This window comes from Pezoporus flaviventris, unplaced genomic scaffold (assembly GCF_033815535.1).
Source record: "Pezoporus flaviventris isolate CSIRO_AGI_PZ_B2104156 unplaced genomic scaffold, CSIRO_AGI_Pfla_v1 ptg000007l, whole genome shotgun sequence".
Classification (NCBI taxonomy): Eukaryota; Metazoa; Chordata; class Aves; order Psittaciformes; family Psittacidae; genus Pezoporus; species Pezoporus flaviventris.
In genome coordinates, this window is record NW_026892555.1 from 43,241,110 (window position 1) to 43,264,688 (window position 23,579).

The window sequence follows — 23,579 nt, forward strand, 5'->3', positions numbered from 1 at the left end:
CCTGGAATTAAAGAAGTCAGGAGCAGGCTGTCCGGGTATGAGACAGAAGAGTGTCACACATCGTTAGTTTCATGAAGCAGAAGGCAATCCACTCAATTCAGGAATGAAAGACAAAGAGAAATAGGAATGCATTTGAAAGATCATGGGAAAACAGCACCTGCAAGGGGAAACAAATAAGATTTTCCAATAAAAATGCGAGGAGAGCTGATTTCAAAGAGCAATGCAGCAGCAAATACCTGTGCTGCTGTCTGGAGCAGCAAATGCTGTGTTGCACAACTCCAATTAAGCAGAGCTTTGCTCAATGCACAGACTATTACTTTCCTTTCAGATGCGAGGGATATAAAGCTTTTCTCGTTTTTGATTCTAACTAAAATAGAATTGCACAGAAGACACTGTCTCTGGAAGGGAAGCTGTCATGGCTGGCAGTGCTCCCACACATGCAGGCAGGACAGTGTTTGCTCCGGTCAAGTAGTGCCTCATCACACACTGCAAAGAAACATTCTGAAATATCCCGTGAGACGCCCCCACCAGCAGTACTGCATCCAACTCAGGGACCCCGACACAAGAGGGACATGGACCGGTTGGAGTGAGTCCAGGGGAGGCCACGGGGATGATCAGAGGGCTGGAGCATCTCTACTATGGAGACAGGCTGAGAGAGTCGGGTTTGTTCAGCCTGGAGAAGAGAAGGTTCCAGGGAGACCTTAGAGCAGCTTCCAGTGCCTAAAGGGGGCCTACAAGAAAGCTGGAGAGGGACTACAAGGGCATGTAGGGATAGGACAAGAGGGAATGGCTTTAACCTGACAGAGGGAAGAATTAGATTAAACATTGGGAAGAAATTCTTCACTGTGAGGGTGGTGAGACACTGGCGCAGGTTGCCCAGAGAAGCTGTGGCTGCCCCATCCCTGGCAGTGTTCAAGGCCAGGTTAGACGGGGCTTTGAGCAGCCTGGTCTAGTGGAAGGTGTCCCTGCCCATGGCAGGGGGTTGGAGCTAGGTGATCTCTAAGAGCTCTTCCAACCCAAACCATTCTGTGAGTCTATGAAAGACACTGAAGATTGGTTGGATTTAGACAACATTATGAGCCCAGAATAATTGCATTTCATTGGCACCTGCCCTGGTGAATACGTGGTCTCTATATTGCCTATGTGCCATGTAAAAACATCCAGTCCGTGCTTACATCATTACCATTTCTTTAGATTCATAATCAGTTCAATATGCTGTAAGATGCTAATGTTATAATTCATCTTTCATATCTTGTGACAATTTAATCTGCAAGTATTGCAGGGCAAACTATGCCTAGAAGTCCAAAGAGGAGGCAGCTCCACTCCCAAACCTTTCATGCAGCCCAGCAGTTGGCCTAATTTCCTGCTTTAATGGAAAAAAAAAAGGAGGAAGAAAGAAAAAAAAAAAAGGAAAACCAAAGCTGGGCATTAAAGGAGTATCAGCAAGCAAAATGGGTTAAATGGTGCCCTAAGTCGTGAACACAGGTGGGTGAGAACAGAAGCTGGTAAACTGCAGCAACTCTGCTGCCTGGAGATGACTTCATGCCTGAAGAGCTCCTGTAACCTTTTTTCAAATGACACCTTTCTTTTTCTCTCACATGAATGTCACGTAAGGACATGCACTACATTATATGAATGTCAGAGATAACTGCCCAGCAATTGTGCTTTCCTTTTACTCCTCTCTCAAAAGCGAGTCCTTCCTTTTTGCTGCATGTGAGCAAAAATGGGATTTGATGACAAAAATCTAATCCCCAATCAAGTCTTTCTTTACCAGTAGAATTTTCAGAAGAGATGATAAGACATACAAGTGCAGCTCTTTGCTGTGATGATCACAGGCAAGTATAATGAAGGTTAATCATCATTTTATCAAACTGTATCAATTTTTTAAAGCACCTTGATTAAACAGCAGCTTAAATCCTGTAGCAGTGGCCGAGCCAAAGATGTGCCATGGTGATGTGCTGGCATCTTCTCTTTCCCTGGGATCCCCTGCCTTCTCCTTGCTTCACCCATTGCTGCCCGTCCCCACTGCATCATATTATGAATACACATACTCCCAGCCTCTCTGCTGTCTTTATTTCACATAGTGCGCATCCTCCTGGGGCTAAGCAGGCTCCTGCCATACTTCCATATCTCAACAGAGCCTTGCTGGGCCAGCTAAAAAATGGTTCTGGTTTAAGAATACAGATTGATTCCCAAGCATGATATTCCCAGGCCATAAAATCTTCAGCTCCATTTCTGCTCATTCTTACGAACAGCCTTAGTAGGTGGGAAACACACAATTCTCTCAGTCTCCCTGTAAATGGCTTGGCTGGTGAGCAATGCCCTAAGACATAAGTTTTCAGGCCCTCAGCATTCATTTACCATCACCGTGAACAGTGAAGCATGTGCTTATGCCTGTTGTTGGGATCAAGTCCCAAGAAGCTGGGCTACGGCAGCTATGCCCTGTCAGGGCAGGTACCACAGGGAAGCCTGAGCAGCTCTCCCTGTAGTCTTCCCACAAAAGCCCATGGGATACCTTGCTGAAATAAACATCTTTCTACTTGTTACATAATATTGCAGTCTGCTTGCTCCTGCTTTGCTCTGAAATAACTTCTCCAGCCAATGCTTACCCTACAAGTATTTGGAGATTTGCCTGACTGAATACTGACTAAAAACCCACAGATTTTGGCCCTAATTTCTTACATGTAATAGATCATTTAGCTCATTCATACTTCTGTCTCTCTGATCAGTACTGCAATTGGAGACTTGCAAATGAAAAAGCATAAGGTGCTCTGAGGGATTTCTAGGCCCTCTGACAGAGCCATTTTCAAGATAATATTAGGAGACAATAGGAAGCATAATCATTAACTACTTGGCAGTGATGTCAGCCCTTCTGTTCTCTTGGGTTAATGTATGATTTAATCACCACAAATGGAGATCTTCAATACGCCCTTTTACTGGGATTAAGTTCTGGTTGCATCTTGACGTCCATAAAGACTTCAAACAAATACAGTGATCTATATGCCTAATATGGTAATTGTGATAACTTGAAATCAACAAAGATATTGATAATTATATGTAGTGAAAATGGCTAATGTTGACCACCTGAGAGCATTGCAGTACCAGCTAATAAAACCCCTGCTGACTGAAATCTTACCTATGCCCTGAGATACAGAGAGAAAGTAAGAATGAAATATATAATAGCTCATATTGCAAATGTACCACAACTGGCTGGCATTTTTGGTAAGATCTATGTGTGGACAGACGCAGTACAAAGCAGCCAAAATCAACACAAAGCCCAGGGTTGCATACATTGCAGACAAACAGTGAACCATCACTTTCTGCTGTGATTCCAAGGACCCTGAAAATTACTGTATTTTATCCTGCAGTTCCCTTTCTTTAGCCCACACTTGCTTATTTACCATCACTGTGAAGAGTGAAACTTAAAGCATACTCTACTAAATGGGCACTGATTTCTTTTATTAGCAGCACTCCAGAAAACAACAGGAAAGCTAAACCCTGTGCACATTCACCTTGTTTTGCTTTGCTCATGCCTTGTGGAACTGGGAGTGCTGTAGCTCTGCAGCCAGTGATCCTGCCCAGCCACTGGGCCCACAAGCTGCCTTGCCTCTGACCTGCTGGCCCCCCACCACAGGCTGAGAAGGCAGCTCACTCTGGTCTATCTTGGCTAATTATGGGATGGATAGATAGTTGTCAGCAGGACTTTAAGCAAAAGCATTGACTCATTCTCCTGGGTTAGTGACTTACAGGCAGATAACAAGTTATGGTCACTTTTGACAAGGATCAGAGGTGAAGCGGTGACCCAGAGTTGAAAAGTAATGCATCCACACCAATCCACATCTGACTGCTGCCCTGCAAGCCCCCCCTTGCACTCACTAGGGAAAAGCAGATGTCTTATTAGCTGCCATCCTTAAGTGGCTTTTGTCATCATGTCAACCTTGAAATAACACAGGGCAGAGACAGGGGGAACCAGTGGCCAAAAATGAGCTTCTAGACAGATTAAATAGAGCAAGGAAAGACACCAGTGTTTAGGAAAAGCAAAATGCAAAAATGCACAGAAGTATTTTTTCTATCTTTGTGGACAATGAGTTAAGACTTCAACCCAGTTTATTGTGATACTTTAAATGGGAGGTGCTTTTACTAAGGATGGATTAAATAAAGCAAGCTGCAGAAAATCATGGGGTAATTCTCAATACTCCTACATTTATAAAATGCATTTTTAGTGTAAAGCCTACCTGACAGGTAACCTATCCTCTCACCCAACATCTGATTTAATTGATGTTATAGAAATGTGGATCCCCATGCAGACTTCTCACTTGGCTGCCTAAAAGATATTCTTCATATCACTGAAAATCACTCTTTTAAACCAAGGGATTAATTTACTGGGGCTGCGATAAAACCTTTAATCCCTCTTTTATGTCCTTAAGAAGGCAGGCAGGTGAAGCAGAAGCTGGCACTGAGCTAATCTCAGGCTTTCCTGGTACCATGTGTATGTGAAAGCTGAGGAGGAGCATACCCAGCTTGTGGCAGAGTGTCTGGGGCACAGTGAGGGCCACTGATAGGGGACAGGCTGGGACAAGCACAGCATGAGCTGTGCACTCAGCAACAGGGTGCAGGTCTACAGGGTCTGGCCGTGGTAGACAGATGGGCCCATTGACAGCCCTGGGCAGGACAAGCAGCAAGCCAGGCCTGCAGTCCAGCCAGGAAGATCTGGGCATCTGGTCCGGTGTTTGCCAAACTTTTTTTCACCCACAGAAGATGAGTTCATGCTGTTGTGTAAGAGAGAGAAGGCTCATGGTTGCTGGGCTGGTTGTTCCTCTGATTCTGGAGAGGGTGTTGGCCGTATATGCTCTTGGAGGAAAAACTATCAGCAAGGAAGGAAATTAATAATGGAGGTGCACCAGGATCAGACTTAATGATGCCCTTGCTCTTCCTTAGTGGTAGAAGTGCAAGGCGGGAGGTAAAGCAGCACACTGTTGACACCAGGCTGGGAGGTGCTGCCAGCAGAGCGAGGGCTGGAATATTATGTGAAGGCATAATGCATGAGCACATAGAAAGCATAATGGAAACCAGTAGGGTAGAGATGGACATTTATCTACCAGCAAAGTAATAATCTCCGTGTTTTGGGATTAATCATGGAAACTTCTTTGAGTTCATTGGCTGTGAATGACAGAGGAGGAGTAAGTCTTGGTTTTATTAGTCACAAGGTGACAATGAGGCACTAAGATGTGCTGGCTGTGAAGAAAAAAAGGTGACCACAAAATCTATTAGGCAAGGAACTTCTCTCTACAGAGAACAAGACTTATTAATGCTATCACAGAAATCTCTGGAGAGATCTCATCCCTGCTGCTTTATATGGGTCACTCTCATTCAGGACAGACACGGCCAGCCTGGAGCAGAGGCAAAGATGATGACTGGGGGCAGTCACTCTCCTATGGGGGAATATGCACAAGAGTAATTGGCTCAGCAAAAGTCTGTAGAGCTTATATGATTGCTCATCATAAGTAATTCACAAGAGTTAGCAGCAGGAAAGGAAAAGGGCTATTTAAGTTATGCTAAAGAGCAGTTCTGGCACAAGAACAAGTGGTGTGAGAGGCTGAGGGGATCCCACCGTGCCAGTGAGGGAACTGAAGGAAGTGAGAAACATCATTAACCTTCCTGGCTGTCCTTGGCTGTGGGCTGAGTAAACTGGCTCCATTGCAGGGGACTTGGTGGGCTTTAAAAGGGGACCTAGAGGTTAACGACAAGTACATTGGAAAAGAGAGCTCAGTTCTGGGTAGCTGGGGGCTTTGGGCTGGCGTAATTAGTGGATACTATAAGGTGTTGCTTGCTTTTCTAATAGGATATAGCTACTTTGAGATGCTGAGAATGTGGGGTATTGAAAAGGGTGAAACTCAGTTTGGCTTGTGCTGAAGAAAGAGGTTACAAAGATGAAGCAGGAGTCGGCAATAAGCACAAAATCCCCTACTCTGGGTCTGGGCTCTTCTGCCCCTGTGCTTTGTGAATGAATGCTGGAGTAAATGGTGGAGGAAATAAACAGGTGACAAGATAGGTATGTATGTTGAGATCAAAGAAAAAATGTTCTTCATTCATTCATTTCAAGTTTAAAGTTACAATGGCTAAAGTACAGTTCAGCTATTGGTAACTTCAGGCATACATAGGCTTGAATTCTTTCATTCTCTTTATCAGAGACTACTGGTCAAATACTTCACTGCAAGAGCAGAAGCTCTGCTATACACTAGCACAGAGGACAACATACATGCTGCAAATCTCTGTGCTGTCTGTAGCTGTGCACACTTCCAGCTTCCTGAAGGGCTTTCTATGCTGGCAAAGTCAGTAGAAAAGACTTGATTAGCACCAAGTTGAGGTGTGTTTTGGGTGGGGAGTGCACCTGCCCAAGCTGTGGTGATCTGAAATTGTTAAAAGGTGAGCCCAGGTGTCCCTATGCTCTTTTTGAGCAATACTGTAATACCTCTTGAATGACTTCTTAGAATCATACAATCACTGAATTCTATGAATTCTTAACTGGTTTTGAAGTGTCCAGGGCAATATCCATACTTACAGAAGTGCCCTCCAGGCATGTGCAGTAGAACAAACCCCAAATGTATCCTTTTTTTCAGGCTTCTCACCATTGCACACACAATACGCTTTAGGATTATAGGGACTGCTTATGGCACACAGCTCCTTCCTACCTGCCAAAAGCCTATGTGCCAGAAGGAAACCCGTTCTTCTACCAACAGCACAGCCTCCGCTGTGCAGCGCAAAGCTGGTTCGATGTTTGCTGCAGTGGAGGTGTTAAGGTGCAGAAGACAAGCAGAAAACTTTCCTCTGTGCTAATGGAGATGTTCTTTTTGCCTCTGGCTAGTCTGAGAGCGTGCAGGTCCACTGTCTGTATCTGCTGTTCCCTGTGATGGCTGCAGAGTTGAACGCCTTGTACAGCTGCATTTGGGAAGTAGGGATCCAAGCAGTAAATGTTTCCTCAGGAAAAACCAAACAAATCAGATATTCCTTGGTAACTTGCTCTCTCTCCCCTACCTGCCTACCCCCATCCCCTCCTATCCATCTTGTCACACATTCATTTTTACAACAGAAAATCAAAAGTCAAAGAGCAAGACCTTTGCATTAAATCACGGGAAGGTAGTAACTATCCTGGCACCTCTGCCTGCCTTCTGAAAGCAAATCACGTGCTCTTGCTGAACACTACTAGCCTGAATATAAGTTGCCAGTGTTGAAGATTAGCTTGATATATTGACACTGGAGATGTCCTAACACATGAGGACAGGGTGGGAGAGTGACAGCAAGTGATCAAAGACAATCTTTGTGGTGAGTGAGCATTAAAGGCTGGCGGAGAAGCATGAACTTGATAGGGGTGGAGGAGGAAGGAGTTTGAAGAAACACTGATTGAGGTCAAGAAGATTTCCCTTTTAAAAGGAGAGAGACAGAGGAACATTAAAAAGGTAATGATAAAGTAAATGGAGGAAAGCTACTGCACAGTACAGCTGCATGATAATCAGGAGAGGTTATACATGTATTCACTAGCTATTTGCACTGATCAGCCCAGGGATTTGGATCATGATGGTACCTGAGCATACAACAATAAAAGGAGATTTCCCAGGTGATTGTAGGCACGATCCAAAATGAACTACCTGCAGCTCTGTAGCTGTGTTGTAATGCAATACTGCAGCATACCAAATACAATATCCAGGAGTTCAAAGGCCAACTCTAGACCCTGCCCACCTCCATTCCCTGGGAAGCTGAGGGAATGTATTTAGAGAGAACAACCAAGAAAATCAGACTCTGCACAGCAATTCTTCCTAGGGACAAATAACCTCCATAGATCGGTGGGACTTGGTTATAAGGGGTCTGAACTGAAATCCTTTAAAATAAGTATCAGTCAGTAGTGTTTCTGTTTGCTTCACCTATGCTTTGTTCTGTTCTGAATTAAGAAAAGAAGTTCTCTATTACTTCAGGTACATTGCATCCTTCTTTGAGTATAAAATAACCCAAGCCCAAACCTTGTGAGCTACTTCATAAATGCTACCTTTTGAACTTGACAGGACTAAGACAGACTTGTTACTGCCATTATTTGTAAAAGAGCCCTTCCAGTGTTTCAATGTGAAAGTGGGCTGCTATAGAATATACTTCTGCACCATCACACTACAGCAGAGCCTGGCAAATGTAATTACCACACAGCGCTCTGTTTTCCCCCAAAGAGAAGAGAAATTTGTTTGCCTCTTGCCCTGGGCTTTCACATGTTGTTCAGAAAGCTCCTATGCACCAGCGCGGTCTGGGTGAGAGCTCTGCGAACGCAGGCCAGCTGCCAGGAAAGCTGCCTCCAGCTCTGCTGCTCTCATTCCTGAGCTGTCAGCCCTGCTCTTCCAGGGAGCAGAGCTGTCGGGGGCAGCCAGAGCTGCACCACTCCGCTGCCCTGTTGTAATTACAGCGCATCCAACGTGCAGGCTGTTAGGAATACCTTTATTAAATGAGTGCCGCTAATGCGGCTTTCCTGGCCAACGTGTAACACTGCTGTGCTTTAAACCTGAGTGTTTCTGAAGCATCGGCAGTGGCTTAGCTGTATCAATCACTGCTGCTGTTAGCAGTGCAGGTGGAAGGGTGGGAAAGAGCCTGAAGCTGATCCAGAAGAAGGCCTGCATTGATAGCGCTTTTCCTGTCTATGTGATGTGGGAATTGTCAGGATGCCAACAATTCTGCTCCTTTTGAACATCTTCTAGCAAAAGAGACTTCTGATTTCTGTTACAGTTGAAATGCTTCCATTGGTTTCTCTTGGTTCCACCTGAAAAATAGGGTTTAGATCAGAACATTTGGGCAAATGATTTTCTGGGCATGTTACATGGGGATATGGTTCACCAGCGGAAACCCCAGGAAGGTTCCAGTGGAATACCTTCTTTTGAAGGTGAACTTGACCTGAAAATAGATTTCAGTTTCAAATGTCAAAATTAACTGAAATTATTTCACTTTCTGGACAGAGACTGTCTCTGTGACAGTCAAGAAAAAGCAGAGCAGGAGGCACTAGCCACAGCATTTTGCACCCTCAGAACACGCTTCAGACACATGTCCTGCTGATGCAGTCTGCCTGTGGCCCTGTGATGACTACAGTTACACCAGCCATGGCTCCCACTGGGAATACCTATATTTCCACAGCAGGGCCTCACATGAGGCAGGGGGTACAGATTAGCACGAATCTGACAGTGGCCTGACATCTCCTGGAGATTCTCCGAGGCTGAAGACTCCTCATATGAGTAAAGACACATCCCAGTTGCTTTGCATTATTATAACACAGAGTACCATAACCAGACTGGAGGATCTATTCCATGTCCTGTATAGAGCCCCAGCTCACAATATTTCTATTCACAGTCTGCTATATGGGACTATGCATCCATCATTAAATCAGGCTCAAAATATTTCTTGTTTGTTCTATTACCATTCAAATAATGGTAAAATATTCTTTCCATTAGTTTAGGAAAAAAATAATCTAGCTAGAAGAATAATGTGTCCTGACTTGAACATGAGAATCACTGATTAACTTTTAGCTGACAAAACCCCTGCCAGTTTCTACTAAGAGTCACCAAACATAGAAATCACTGCTGAAAATCAGAAGACAAAATTGCTTTCCCATGGAGAGGTAATAAGTGCATTTCATGATGGGCAGAAAAGCCTGTTAGGACATTTCTGGTTCTGGGAATTTTCAGGGTACGGAATTGACAGAGACATAAAATGAAGGCACTTGGACAGGATAAGAAACTCGAGTTACTTTTACCAATATGCAGTGTGATAGGCTCAGCAGCTGCTTTTCTGGAGCTCTTTTTAACCAGGATTGGTTCTCTATGGGTTAAAGCTGGCTCCAGGTTTATCATTTGGCTGAGAGGGTGAGTCTTATTTTCAGAATGAGAAATTTTCATTTAGATTCATTTAGTCAGTGCAGCTACTTCAGTCTCAATGTCCACTATAGCAGGTTGGGGCTGTGCATGATGGCAGGGATGTGTCCTGTGTCCTACACTATCCCTTTTCCTTACACAGGAAGAAATTAGTGAGGATTTCTTTTCCAACGTGAGACACACAAGTGAGCTCCAAGAAAGTTGTATAGGGTGGCATTGCCTCTCACCTGCACTCAGCATAGGCTAGGGAGACTACAGGGTAGCTTGTTGCAGGGACAGTATTTAACTTGCAGCTTTACTGTACAGAACAGAACAATTCTTAGTTGATTTATTTTAGTGTCCTAAAAGTCTCTCACACCAGATGCTGAGACTTTTTTGTGAGCAGAACCCAGATGGATCCTTTCACCCCCAGGGAGTTTACGGTGCCAGACTCCAGTCTTGCCAGTAAACCCAATAGCCAGCCAACCCTGTGAAGTCAAAGTGGCAATTTAGGTATTCACAGCTGTGGATGAGTACATGTTGTTTGCAGGATCTGGGTCTTCCTCTTGCCCCTTTCTTTCAACTTGCTGGGCTACTGGAAGTCTTTATGTGTGTGGCAGGTTGCTTTGCCTTACACCGTTTAGATGAGACCCCTGAGACTGGCTTGAGTATGGGAGCACAGTGACTGCAAGTCAGTTCTGTGCAAACACAGGGACTGTTTAGCTTCCCATGAAGTACTGGGGTCTCTGTGCTTTGCCCAGGCATTGTTGATCACCTACTTAGGAAGCAGTGCTCTCTAATTTCTGGCCTTTACCAGGGAAACCGTTGATCTAACTGGCAGCTCAAATTTATCAGACGCTGATCAGATGCGCGTTTGCTGAAGATAAAGGTCTTTTTGATCAATTGCATTGGGAATTTCACCTGGAATTCAGTACACACACAGTCTCTGAAGGCAAAGATTTTCACTGATGTTTATCCTGAAGTATAAATAGCCTTTGACTATAATTTAATCCTTTACTAATACATAATATTAGTATATATAATATAATATATAATCCCTTACTAATCTGCAGTCCTGTCTTTTCTGTACGTGGACAATATTTCTAAGTAAGGGCAGGTTATTAAGTTCAGATTCTAGCAATGATTATGCTGCTGGTTACTTTCCTGCTTACAACATGTAGCCTTTCCTCTCTTTCCTCCTCAAAGGGATTTAGTTCTGATGGAGACACTTTTGTACTGAAACAGTAATCATGCTATCATCTGTTGTTCACTTATTAATGTTGTTAATTCTCTTCAGGCATATTTTTCTCATTTTGGTTGGTGCCATAACACTTCATTCTGTAATTCACTTGTTTTTTTTCTCCAACCTTATTGTAAACAAGGATTTTAATCTCTGAGTTAAGGAACATAAATCCAACTTTCTGAAAGTAAAAAATGATGGATTTTATAGTTCAGTTGATATTTAGAATTAATAAACTGAAGAGACTGCAGAATGCTTAGCATCTCTTAAAATCAGGCTTTAAATTTTCCTCATACTTAGAAGTAAGTATTATAAAGATTTACTTCATTTTTTGGGGCTTTTCACATGATGTGCATTAAAATGTAGCCATATGTAAGGTGCATACCCAGGGCAAAGGAACAGGGGTCACCTACAGAACAGGTGGTCCCTTCTTAGGTGACACCAGCATGCAAGAAGCTACAAGGGTCCTATGAAACAGGCAATGTAGCAGGAGCTCCCAGTGCCCTGCCGTGGTGATGGGCGCTGTGTAAGAACTGCCAGCTTGTGAGGAGAAAGGAGTTTACAGCTCAATGGCACATTGGGGTCACCATTACTAGAATGGTAAAAGTGGTTTTTTTTGTCCTGCTGCTGCTTTAAAAGAGAAAATGAGGGAACAAACAGAAGTCCAGAACTGAAAAGGACAAAGACAGGGCCTGGACAAATGCTTTGAAGGCTGGAGGAAATGCTTTCAGTGAGAGACTTTGAGAACTCAATCTGCTTACCTGAGTAAAAAGAAGACCAAGAAGGGACTTGGTATCACAGCAAAGCACCTTCACAAAGGAACACAAATCTCTGGAGGTGTAACCCATGCCAAATTTGCTGCTGAATTATTCTTGGCTCCTTACTCCAGTCTGAAACACTGGTCTCATTTGAGCCCCAGCTAGCTGAAGAGCCAAGAGCTATGAAGTTATTTTCTATTTCACTTTGATGATTTGGTATTGAGAGGGGATATTCCCCAAGGAGAGGTGAAATCCTGCCTACAGCTCATAGGTGGACATTTATTGCATTTGGTTTATTGCAGGTAGGAGTTCCCTCCTACACTGCAATCAAGCATGCAGAAGCTGTGGCACAGTAGAATACTGCTTGTAGAAAATGCTATTGCATTCAAGCTCCTGTAAAAGGCTTCTCTGATAAAAGATATCCTAAAGAAGAGTGTTACTGTGCTATTATATGAAAAGAAGCTTGTTCTGGAGCCTTCCTTGGCAGGCTGCAGGTTGTAATGTTTTCTATCTTTTTTTTTTAACCAGAATTATCTGCACAGGCAGTGACTTTCCTAGTGAGCCAGGTGATTTTCCTGGGCTTCACAAGCACAAGTTGGTCAGATGTCCTGCAGAACCTCTTCTTTTCCTTGCTTTTCTTCCTGTGCATGTTGGCTTTAAACCAATTCAGGAGCAGTATAATATTTCTCATTACCCTTACACATGTGGCTTAAAATTTTGTGGCCGTGTTAATAGTCAATTATGTTTAAAAGATTCTTTAATCACCACCTTGAAGCTTGAGGCTGGAGATACCAACGGTGATTTGAGCTGGTATTGCCTTTGTAGAAGAGTTTTCTCTGATACAATAATCTATGAACACCAGAAAATAAAATAGGTCTAGCAGTTATGCATTGCATGGTACTGAATGATAGCTCAAAAACCTAGTGCAGAGAAAAATCTCAAGTTGGGCCCTTCTCATTTGTTTAACTAATTTCATTTGTTTCATAAAGTTTAGTCCTTATTTTAGTGCAGATCAGTACTGCATCAGTTTAAGTGCTTCAGTGAAGTGTTTCTTAATGGCTCAGATTTATCTCAGCACATCAATGGAGGTGTTCACAACTTGCTGAGCAATCTGCTGGCGTTCTGTGTGCATGTGCAAGTTCTGTTCAGCACAATGAGAATCTCCACTGAGATTTTGGTGTACTACAAATGTCAGCAGGTGAGGAATATTTGGACAAGGCCAGTTCAACAGGCAAAAGGTTATTGGAAAGGCCTTAAATACATATTGGCCGTTAGGTGTGGAACCTGGATTTTATGATAAGGTCTCTAGTTTTGTTTTATTGGGCTAGGGAAGACTAGAAAGCTGTTATGATTTTTTTTTGCATCTATTTTATAACATTTCAAAGTATTCCAATGAATCACGTTTGAAACCTCCAAGATTCACATTCTCAGCGTCCTGTTTCATCTTTAGTTTTCTAGACACATGGAACTCTTGGTCCAAGGTTCCTAAGGTGACCACAGACATGTAAGCCTTCTTAAAACAGGAATGAAAATTGCTCCTAAAAATGGAGTTAAGAATTGGAATGCTCCGGATGTTAGCTGTAGCTCTGATGGATTAGTGGAAGGACTGAAGAGGTTACTGCTATTAATGCATCAGCACTTCAAAACCCCTCATTTCCCTGCCTGTAAAGTGAGCATTTACCCACCTCTCAGGCTGCTATACAAACCAAGCTCAGGCCTTTGAGAAGTTAACAGGGACATTTGCAAAGCATTTTCTTGTTTATAGGCAATGTCCTTCCCCCCCCTTCATTTCACAAAAGAGGAACCACTTCAGTATCATTAATACACCAGTTACCCAATAGGAATCTAGTGATTCTGACTCCAGAAAGGTTTGAATAATTCAGTGCCATTTGCTATGTGCACATAAACTGTGACTGAGGAAGATCTGATCCATAAACAGCCTCATCTCTATTTCCTCTTCCTCTCACAACACTGCTATGCTTGTTTAAATTTGTTACATTTCCTGATGAGGAAGGAAAGCAGCCATGCAGCATGAGATGAGCCTCCACAGCCAGTGGAGTACTTCATTCTTCTGTTCACCAAATATCATTTTCAGCAAGTTGCCTCTTCTACTATATGGAGTTTCCTTGAGATACTGTACATGTATGCAACACGCATGTGAGTGTATTAACAGTTAAAACCATATTACTGGTCTTTTGATTTGTAGTTTGCTCATAACAAATACAGGTTTTCCTCCTTTCAGAGCAGTCTGCTTCCAGCCTGTGCAGCCAGAGATGCTGCTAACAAAAACTAAACCACCACCCAAGGAGCGGTAATGAATGTGCCAGGACATGGTCTCAGTGAGCTGCAGAAGAGTGGATTTATTTCTCACTTGTTCCCTGGAATTATGTAGGTTTTGTTGCACAATCACTACTGACAGAGATGTTACCAGGCTTTGGAGCTTTTTCTCTTAAACAGAGCTTGTTCTTTCCTTTAGGAAGAAATATCCCGGAGCAGGAGCCAGCCTGGAGAACACTGCCAGCTCTGCAAAGAGGGCTTGGGGATGAGTGGTCCTTCAAGGCTACCTTGCTGCTGGGTTTGGTGGTGGCTGCCACACGGCAGCATTTGCTTCTCAAGCTGATGCAGTGTAGCCCAACCTGTCTTTTCTATGTGGCATTTTTCTATCCTGTACAAGCTGCTGGGACACTTAAAATAGCAAAGATGAGCTTCTGAAAGGAAGAAAACATTAAGGAGAATGCTATTTCCACAGTTAACAAACATGAGAGACTGATTATGTGTTCTGCCCACCTCCCTCCTCCACACCCACACACACAGAGAAAAGGAGAAAACTGAGGGGAAAATAAAGCACCATGAAGACCATCAAACCTATCTGCACCCAGACTTGTTACACATGCGCATGCCAACAGTTTGTATACAATAACATATCTGGATGAAGGATTTTAGGATGTGTGCAGCCCCTGCAGCAAGTGCCTGAAAAGCATTTGTGATGCCCAGTCTTCATTTAGTGCATGCTTTTGGGCTTGTGAATGTATTATAGCTAAGACCAATACCTTCTTGACAGGGTCTTTTGATAGCCAGCACAGAAACAAGATGCAGATCATGACTAGTGCAAATCCTTCTTTCACATTGGAAGCTGATCTCCTGTAGGGGGTAGTTGTGAAATCCTGCTTTAACTCTTTTCTCCTTTTTGATTCCCAGGAAACACGGAAGTTCTGCAGGACAAGGCTGGCATTGCCTCCACACTGTGAAGCATCTTCATCTGTAAAGGTAGCTAGCTGTCTTTGCTAGCTTTGCACTTTACGGCTTTGCCATTTAAAACAACTCATTTTGTTAACTAACCTTTGAATTTTGGGTTTACACTTTCTCAAAAATCATTCTGGAAGTGGATAATAGAAATTAGTAAAGCAGAGGGGGTGGGGGGTGTTGGATAAAATCAAACCATGAAGATTTCACATAGGTGCTTCTTTACAATACTGTGGCCAAAAAATAAAGGCAGAAAACACTATTTTTTGGTATGAAAAATATCCAAGTAAATTGTAGAACTCACAGAAAGCTAAAAGTATGAAGTGTTTCATGTACTATACGTGGCTGGTTTGAGCAGCTCAAAATTATTCTTTTAAGTAGCTAGAAGACCTTTAAAAGTTATTTCTTATTTATACGAACATGTGATCCCCGCTGCTTCTGTGAAATACAGGAGTAAGAAGACCTCATTACTGAGCCAGGATCATTTATTAGCTGCAAAATGAAATAATCAAAGCTAACTTTGGGCATTGTTGTAAATACAATAGATGTACCTTTGCACTGGAAATCAGCAATATTTTCATCATCAAAGTAGATTTCAGGAGAAATGTTTCACATTACTGATGCCAATTCAGAGGAAAGCTTGAATTATTGAATCACAACTTTTGCATAACCAGCTTGTGTTATGATTGTGTATGACAAAACCAATTTGAGCTGCTGGGAAGAATAAGCATTGCCTATTTGCAACGCCTGAGCATTTAGTGCTTTCCCTCTGATTGTGCTTTATTGCTGCATAGCAGCTTCCAGGCAAGCAGGAACGAGCATTTTGCTGGGTAAGCAGGAGGTGGGCCTGTAACTAGTCACTTTCTTCAGAAGCACAATAAATCAAGGAAACTAAAAAGCAAAATCTCTAAGTTTGTTTCCACCAAGTTTCAATCAAAATAGCATTCATTCATCACAGTTACCTTGGTGAGTTTAGGTGGCAGTAACTGCAAAAATAGAAGTTTCATAATAACAAATATAGGCTATAAGAAACTCAGATGAGCGAGCTTTATCTTTCTGTACATGCTCTGAAGATATGGGTAAGATTTTAAGAAGTACATTGATCATTTAGGAAAAAAAAAATTGCTATTGATTTCCAATGGGATTTACACCTGTAAGTCATTTAGAGAGAGATTTTCAAGATGTATTTAAGTAGGTAAACATCTAACAGGATTGAGAGACACAGGGAGGTTATATTCTCAAGGGCTCTTTGGAATTTGCAGTGGCCAGCATCTAGCTTCCCCATCATCTCATTCAATGCTTGTCCAGGCTCAGGGCTACCCTGATATGACTGACACAGAGTTGGGCACTCATGTAAGGGAGTCCAAGAGATGAAAGAGCAAGAGACAAGATAAGCAGAAGAAAGGAATCAGCTATCTGAAACACCCACGAAGTGCCCATTCCATCCTCCTTGTTATTCATATGGCAATCTTTTTATATAGAAATCAAGGCCAATGGCATGAAAGGCAATATATTTTCTTTTTTAACATTATGGTTTTAGATAAATATTTCCTCAGAATATTTTCCTTTAAAATGGGCATTCATACCATTTTCAAATACAACTCAATTATAAGTTTTGATTTATTGTGTAAAATGGTACTTAATGTTAGCAGAAACATTTATTTTTAAATCCACCTATAAAACTTACTGTACACAGGGTTAAAATTTATTTGTACCTGAACTGCAAGTTAAGGTTCAGCAGGCTTCTACCATCTGTCCAACAACACTTATATAAGAAAAATACTCTTCCCAGTGCTGCATTGAGGCCGGGCATAAATTCTACAACACTTGCAAATGTGACAGAACTAAGCCTTGAGAAGAGAATATGAGCCCATTTCCTGACACAAGACTCCTAAAGTATCCACTTGTATCTCTGACTAAATCTCGTTTGCAAAACCCTCAAACACATGAATATATTCATAGCTATTTTTTCTTCAGTTTAATCACATCACTGAGACTTAATGTTTCAAAAAAATCAACATCTTATTCCAAGAGAGACTGCATTTCAAGGAAGTCTTTTTGTTTGCTGAAAACAAAAGGATGAAAACTTTTCCAGTCTTCTTAACATGACATAACTCCCTGTTTTGTCTCCTTTCTATGATTAAAAAATATGACATTTTCTGTTGCATTTTAATGTTGGCAAAATTGAGTACTTCACAGATATTTGATACTCTTTTGACACACCTTTCTAAATTAAATGACTCCTCTCTACAGTTGTTTGCTCCATCATGCAGTAGAATCATAGAATCAATTAGGTTAGAAATGTAAGATCCTCAGTTCCAACCATAAACCTAACACTGCCAAGTCCATCACTAAAGCATGTCCCTAAGTGCCACATCTACACACCTTTTAAATACTTCCAGTGACAGTGACTCAACCACTCCCCTGGGCAGCCTGTTCCATTGCCTAACTACCCTTTCTGCTTTTCATTCTTGAGGTTAGCCACATGGTTCCCAGCTTGCCTTTGATAGCCTCCTCAGCTGCAGAGAGCAGGCCCAAGCCTGGATGAAGAATTCCAGAAATCTGCTTATAAAGGTGGTGTAGAACCTGGTTTGTAGCCATGGTGAAAGGCTTAGTCTACACCTACTACTTAGCCACTGGAAAGCACCCCAACATTTAAGTGATCTCATTCAAAGTATTATTATTTACTTATTATTTCCAGCAGTTTTCTTCCTTTCATCTTATTTTGTAATCTGGGTTATGAGTGTAAAAAAAAGAAGTATGTATAACATTTAAGTGGGGAAGTCCTGAAAGTGGAGTCACATCCATGAATTTTAATTCATACGGGCAATTCAGCATGGCTTTAGGGAGAAAATAAAAGATAACACTGTTTGGACACCAATAAAATGCAAGGTTTGGGTCTTCAAAAAAGAGCATTAGTCTTGGCAAATTAACAAATCCATAATCTGGGGTTGCAACAGCTGTATCTTTCAAATAAAACTGCCAGTATTAATTACTAATACCATAATATCTCGGTGGATAAAGAACTGGCTCGATGGCCGCACGCAAAGAGTTGTGGTCAATGGCTCAGTGTCCAGCTGGAGACCAGTAACGAGTGGTGTCCCTCAGGGATCAGTGTTGGGACCGGTCTTGTTCAACATCTTTGTCGCTGACATGGACAGTGGGATTGAGTGTGCCCTCAGCAAGTTTGCCGATGACACCAAGCTGTGTGGCTCGGTTGATATGCTGGAGGGAAGGAATGCCATCCAGAGGGACCTCGACACGCTTGTGAGGTGGGCTGATGCCAACCTCATGAAGTTTAACCATGCCAAGTGCAAGGTCCTACACCTGGGTCGGAGCAATCCCAGGCACAGCTACAGGTTGGGCAGAGAAGAGATTCAGAGCAGCCCTGCGGAGAAGGACTTGGGGGTGTTGGTCGATGAGAAAATGAACATGAGCCGGCTTCAGTGTGTGCTTGCAGCCCAGAAAGCCAACTGTATCCTGGGCTCCATCAAAAGGATCGTGACCAGCAGGTCAAAGGAGGTGATCCTGCCCCTCTACTCTGCTCTTGTGAGACCTCACCTGCAGTATTGTGTGCAGTTCTGGTGTCCTCAACATAAAAAGGACACGGAACTGTTGGAACAAGTCCAGAGAAGGGCCACGAGGATGATCAGGGGCCTGGAGCACCTCTCGTATGAATACAGGCTGAGGAAGTTGGGGCTGTTCAGTCTGGAGAAGAGAAGGCTGCGTGGAGACCTCATAGCAGCCTTCCAGTATCTGAAGGGGGCCTATAGGGATGCTGGGGATGGACTCTTCATTAAAGACTGTAGTGATAGGACAAGGGGTAACGGGTTCAAACTTAAACAGGGGAAGTTTAGGTTGGATATAAGGAGGAAATTCTTTCCTGTTAGGGTGGTGAGGCACTGGAATGGGTTGCCGAGGGAGGTTGTGAATGCTCCATCCTTGGCAGTGTTCAAGACCAGGCTGGATGAGGCCTTGGGTGATATGGTTTAGTGTGAGGTGTCCCTGCCCACGGCAGAGGGGTTGGAACTAGATATCTTAAGGTCCTTTCCAACCCTAATTATTCTATGATTCTATGATTCTAATAGACTAGCAGGACAGGTTTAAGTATACCTGAGAGCTTTTACTCACATCAACCCCAATATTCCTTGCATCAATTTAAAGCCATTGCTCTTATCCAACATATTGGAAGAGATATCCTCTTCCTCTCTGAACTGGGCTGTATATCCTTGAAAACTGTGATCATTCTTTTTCTCCCACTCCCAGATTTCTTTTTCTTAATCTAGGTAACCTACAAATAAGAGATATTTTTTAAGTTATGTTCTTCACTAAGGAGAACAAGTTATTCTCCTTTGGATGCTCTCCAAGTGTGCCACATTGCTCTTAAAGTATAATATCCAAAATCAGCCACAGTGCTCCAGCTGAGGCTTGATCAATGATGGGTGGAAAAAGGATCTCCCCATGTGTCTTGCAATCTATACTTCTGTCTGTATCTCCCACACTTATGAGATTCAGGGGGAGTGTTGGCAACAGCACAGTTATGATTTATGTTTAGTATACTCCCAAGACCCTTTTCTGAAAAATGCCATTTATTTTTCATCCTCTATTGGAGGGGAATAATCAACTAACAAATGTATTGCATCTCATTTATCTTTATTGAATCTTGCCACTATTTTTAATCCATTTTCCCCAATCTTTTAAATTCTAAATAACCCCCTGTGTGCACTTGCAGTTTCCTAGCTGGAGTCATCAAGTTTAACTCCCACTCCCATTGCCCAAGTCAGAGATCAAACAGATCAGCATTAGAAGAGCCAAAATGTTTTTGATGCTTCGCTCCAGCTCAAAGGCCTGTTTCAGTGCCTGATACCTCCAGAAGGAACTAGCATAGGCTTTTACTTATTTCTTTCCAATTTCCCCCATTACTTACCAGTCTTATGTGTGTTATTTCTAGGCACTGGCATCAGGCTTGCCAATCTACAGCTATCACAGTCCTCTGCTTTTCCCATTTTCTTTTCCTGAGACTTACCCCATTTGCCCCTTTCCAGAACTTTACCCATCTTCAGAAATATCAGTCGTGTTCTAACACAACTTCAGTCAGTTTTTAAGTATTCTAGGCCCAGTTGATTTCAAAATATCTAACAGGCCAAGAGCATTTAGCTCCTCTTGAAGGAGATCAGTGGAACTAATAACTGCTTCTACAACACACTTTCAAATTGTGCAAACGCTATACACTACTCATGAGATTTCATGTTTGACTTTTATGAGCATACATAATATAACTGAAAGTACACAAAATACTAGTGGGACTCTACACCTTCACTTTTTGGATGTATTCAGCAATTTATTAGTGTGTGAAGGGCACAAGATAGGATTGTTCAACAGCATTCATAAATTTAGATCAGACCCTCCTTGCAAGAATCAGGTTTCCAAATTAGCTGAGCACTACTCTAAAAGCAGAAACCCAGTTGTTTACTGCCAAATCTGTAGGCTATTGATGAGAGCAGAGATTGTTACTCCATGGATTGGCCTCCCCCCATATTTATTGACCAGTATCTAACAGCTGTATTATCACTCAGATTTCTTGCTTCGTAACATGACCCATATCTGAGGCAATTCTATCAGTGACTTTTATTCCAGACATGAGAAAGGCGATAGGGGATGCTTGCAAGAATCAAGGATAACATCAGAACTCAGTTTAAGCATGTAATCTGCTTTACCCATGTATTAGGGTAAAGAGGAGAACTTAGCACACGTTTCTGATGACCATTACTACTGCCTGGTTACATGACGTTCCAAATACCTCCCTGCAGGTGATCCTGTCACCACTGACCACAGATACGTGCTTACAGTCTGATGGAGGTGCAGGTACAGGATGCTCCAAATCCAGGGAAGAGACATAGGAGAGACAAGAGGAAAACGTGAGTAATAAGCAGTGCCATCTAGTGTAGTGCAGGCATTCATTCACAGGGAAAGGAGCCGGCCTCCAGGCGTTGTTTAGACGTTAAGAGAGCCACAGTACTAAACCTATACACACCACAGAAGGGTTTTGATGGCAAATAAAAGTAAAAGATGCCAGAGTGGCTTTGTGCCTTTTGAGTTCTGCCTGATTTACACCCTGGTACCTCACCCCCCTTCTTTTATTTGGCTCTGTGCCTGAACTACAAAGAGTGTGTCTGCATAAGCCTCTCTCTAGATTTGAGCATTCATACAGCCAGATTAAGAGACCCATTTCAGCACTGTAATGACAGATGGTAAGAACTTGGTTGGAGGGAGCTACCAAACCAATTTGTGTACAGCACCTGGTACTGCAAGGCTTTAAGGGAAGCTCTAGCAAAATTTGAAGCTCTGATGGTACAGATGTCTTCACTGGTGAACAAGAACTCCTGCAAAAGAGGTTAACACACTCCCTAGTTTTAGGCATTGCCTGTCCTATACAGAGCTCTGAATTGCATGACAGCAAACTCTCTGTGCCTTATTGAAGTTTACAGTTGCAACATATTCAAGGACAAAAATACAGGTACACTCTGAAATCACATCAACTGCTATTAAAGACAATGGACACACACCACAATCAAATCTCTCACACAGGTCAGCAAGGATTGCTGCAGTAAAATAACCTTTGCATCAGCTGAAAATTTTCCACTCAGCAAGCATCTCCTCAGTCTTCCGTTTTCCAGGCTGACAGACTAACTAGCTGAACAGACTACAGGCAATGCTTTCTGAGACTCTTCCTCAATGGACTAAATCAGTCACAAGCATAACTCAAAGCCAGCTAAAACAGGTAAGCCAAATCTCACCACCTGACTCTTCCCAGCTCTCTACCATCACCTAGATGGCAGACAGATCCCCAGTTTTGCATAACAGAGCCTTATCCTTAACATGACCCAGTCTCTTTAGCTCTAGTAGGCTCTCTCCCTTAAGTAAGCTGCTTGTTAGCCTTATCTCATCAGTTGGGAGACAGCTGAGTAGCTACAGGTAGAGGCTGAAGCTGTCATCGGAAAGCTCCATCTCACATATGGCCTGATGAATATATAGTTTTTTAAAGGTGTGGAAAATGCCCATCTTCCTAAGCACATACTTTGGGAGTTAGAGGTTACTAAGACACCAGATGAAATGATGTGGCCTGTGTTAATACAGAGCAGTGGAGTAGATGAGAAAGTGGCTTCTTCCTGCTTAAAAACTGGGAATGCATTTTGGTTTGAGCAGTACAAGAAATGCTTCAACTTGCGCCTGAGTTGTAAAACCGTGCGCCCTCCTACATGAGAACATTGTTGTCACAAAGAAACTGTCTCTTTAAAGCAAGAAATGTCTTTGAAAATGGTTATCTATAGGAATGGGCAAATTAAAGCTTTTGAAGTTTTCAGTTCTCAATTTGGGCTTCTAAAGTAATCACCTCTGCAGATATATGTGACTGTATACCTGTTGTTATTCACAAAACAAGTATTTGGAAGTGTACTGAAAAGTAGAAAAAAGCAGGAGTATGGGACAAGGGGATAGAAAAGGCGAAGCACACAATAGCTGGGGGATCCCACCTGGTGCCCCTTGCAAAGTGGAGAACTGCAGCAGGCATTTCTTCTTGCTGCTCTGCTGCTCTCCTCTGCTATCCCATATCTTTGCAGCTGTGCCTGGTCTCCAGAGGGCCTGATCTCTGGGCTGAAAAATGTTGGTTTAACACTTCACCTGCCTTGGGATAGGGAATGACAGCATCACCGGCTTTGGGAAAGGCAGCGCCTGGCGCCTGCATGCTCTGTAGCAGGTTTTCCAGTCTCAGCCCAGAATAAAGTGGCCTGGCTTTTTACTCCTTTACAGCAACATCTTTGAGGGCACACGTCAATATTTTGGGCAATGTGTCATCTATTGAGAAATCTGGAAAACGTGCCATATTATTCCATCATGTATGCCCTGTCAAAAACCTCATGATGAGGAAACAGTCAACTATGCCACTGTGAGCTCTTAGAAGCTACTAAGAGAAGGTAGCTTCATCCATCCTGATGCCTCAGGGACTGCCTGGTAGATGTGCCCTTGGATTTGGCACTGTGTATAGACTCAAGGTGCAAGCTAAACGTGGTGGTGATTTTTACATTTTATCCCTGTGTGATTTCAAAATGCTTCTTTTCCAGAGACTGTGTAAAGCAGCCAGGCACAGCATTCCCCTCAGAAATTCTGCTGTACAATAAATGAGTTTTACCTGTATTTGCTAGCAGCAATCTGGTTTTCAAAGCAGGAATCATAGTGGGGTGGAGGTCTCATAACAGGCAAAGCCCAATACACATCTAACACAGTATCGACAAACCTAAAATGTAGGTTCGTCTAGCAACAGTCATTCACATTAGAAACTGGAGCAAGATTCTGGGGCAGGGGCAGACAGGTTGATTGCAAAATTCCCATATAAAAAGCTTCTTTAAGTTAAGTGTGAAGTGTTTAAGTGTTAGCAGTGCTGGAGTCCAGCCTAGCAGGGGTCTG

The 23,579-nt window shown here is 42.7% G+C and overlaps 1 long non-coding RNA gene across 3 annotated transcripts in view; it reads left to right on the forward strand.

Annotated features, from left to right (window-relative positions):
• The window catches only part of LOC133266873 (uncharacterized), a 64,246-nt gene that overhangs the window by 34,558 nt on the left and 6,109 nt on the right, over nt 1-23,579 (forward strand). Inside the window, exons 3-5 of one of the 3 annotated variants that reach the window (XR_009742544.1) lie at nt 14,116-14,212; nt 15,072-15,140; nt 20,927-21,034. This is a non-coding gene — a long non-coding RNA (uncharacterized LOC133266873). The remainder of the gene's footprint in view (nt 1-14,115; nt 14,213-15,071; nt 15,141-20,926; nt 21,035-23,579) is intronic. The other 2 variants (XR_009742546.1, XR_009742545.1) reach the window with 2 other exon arrangements.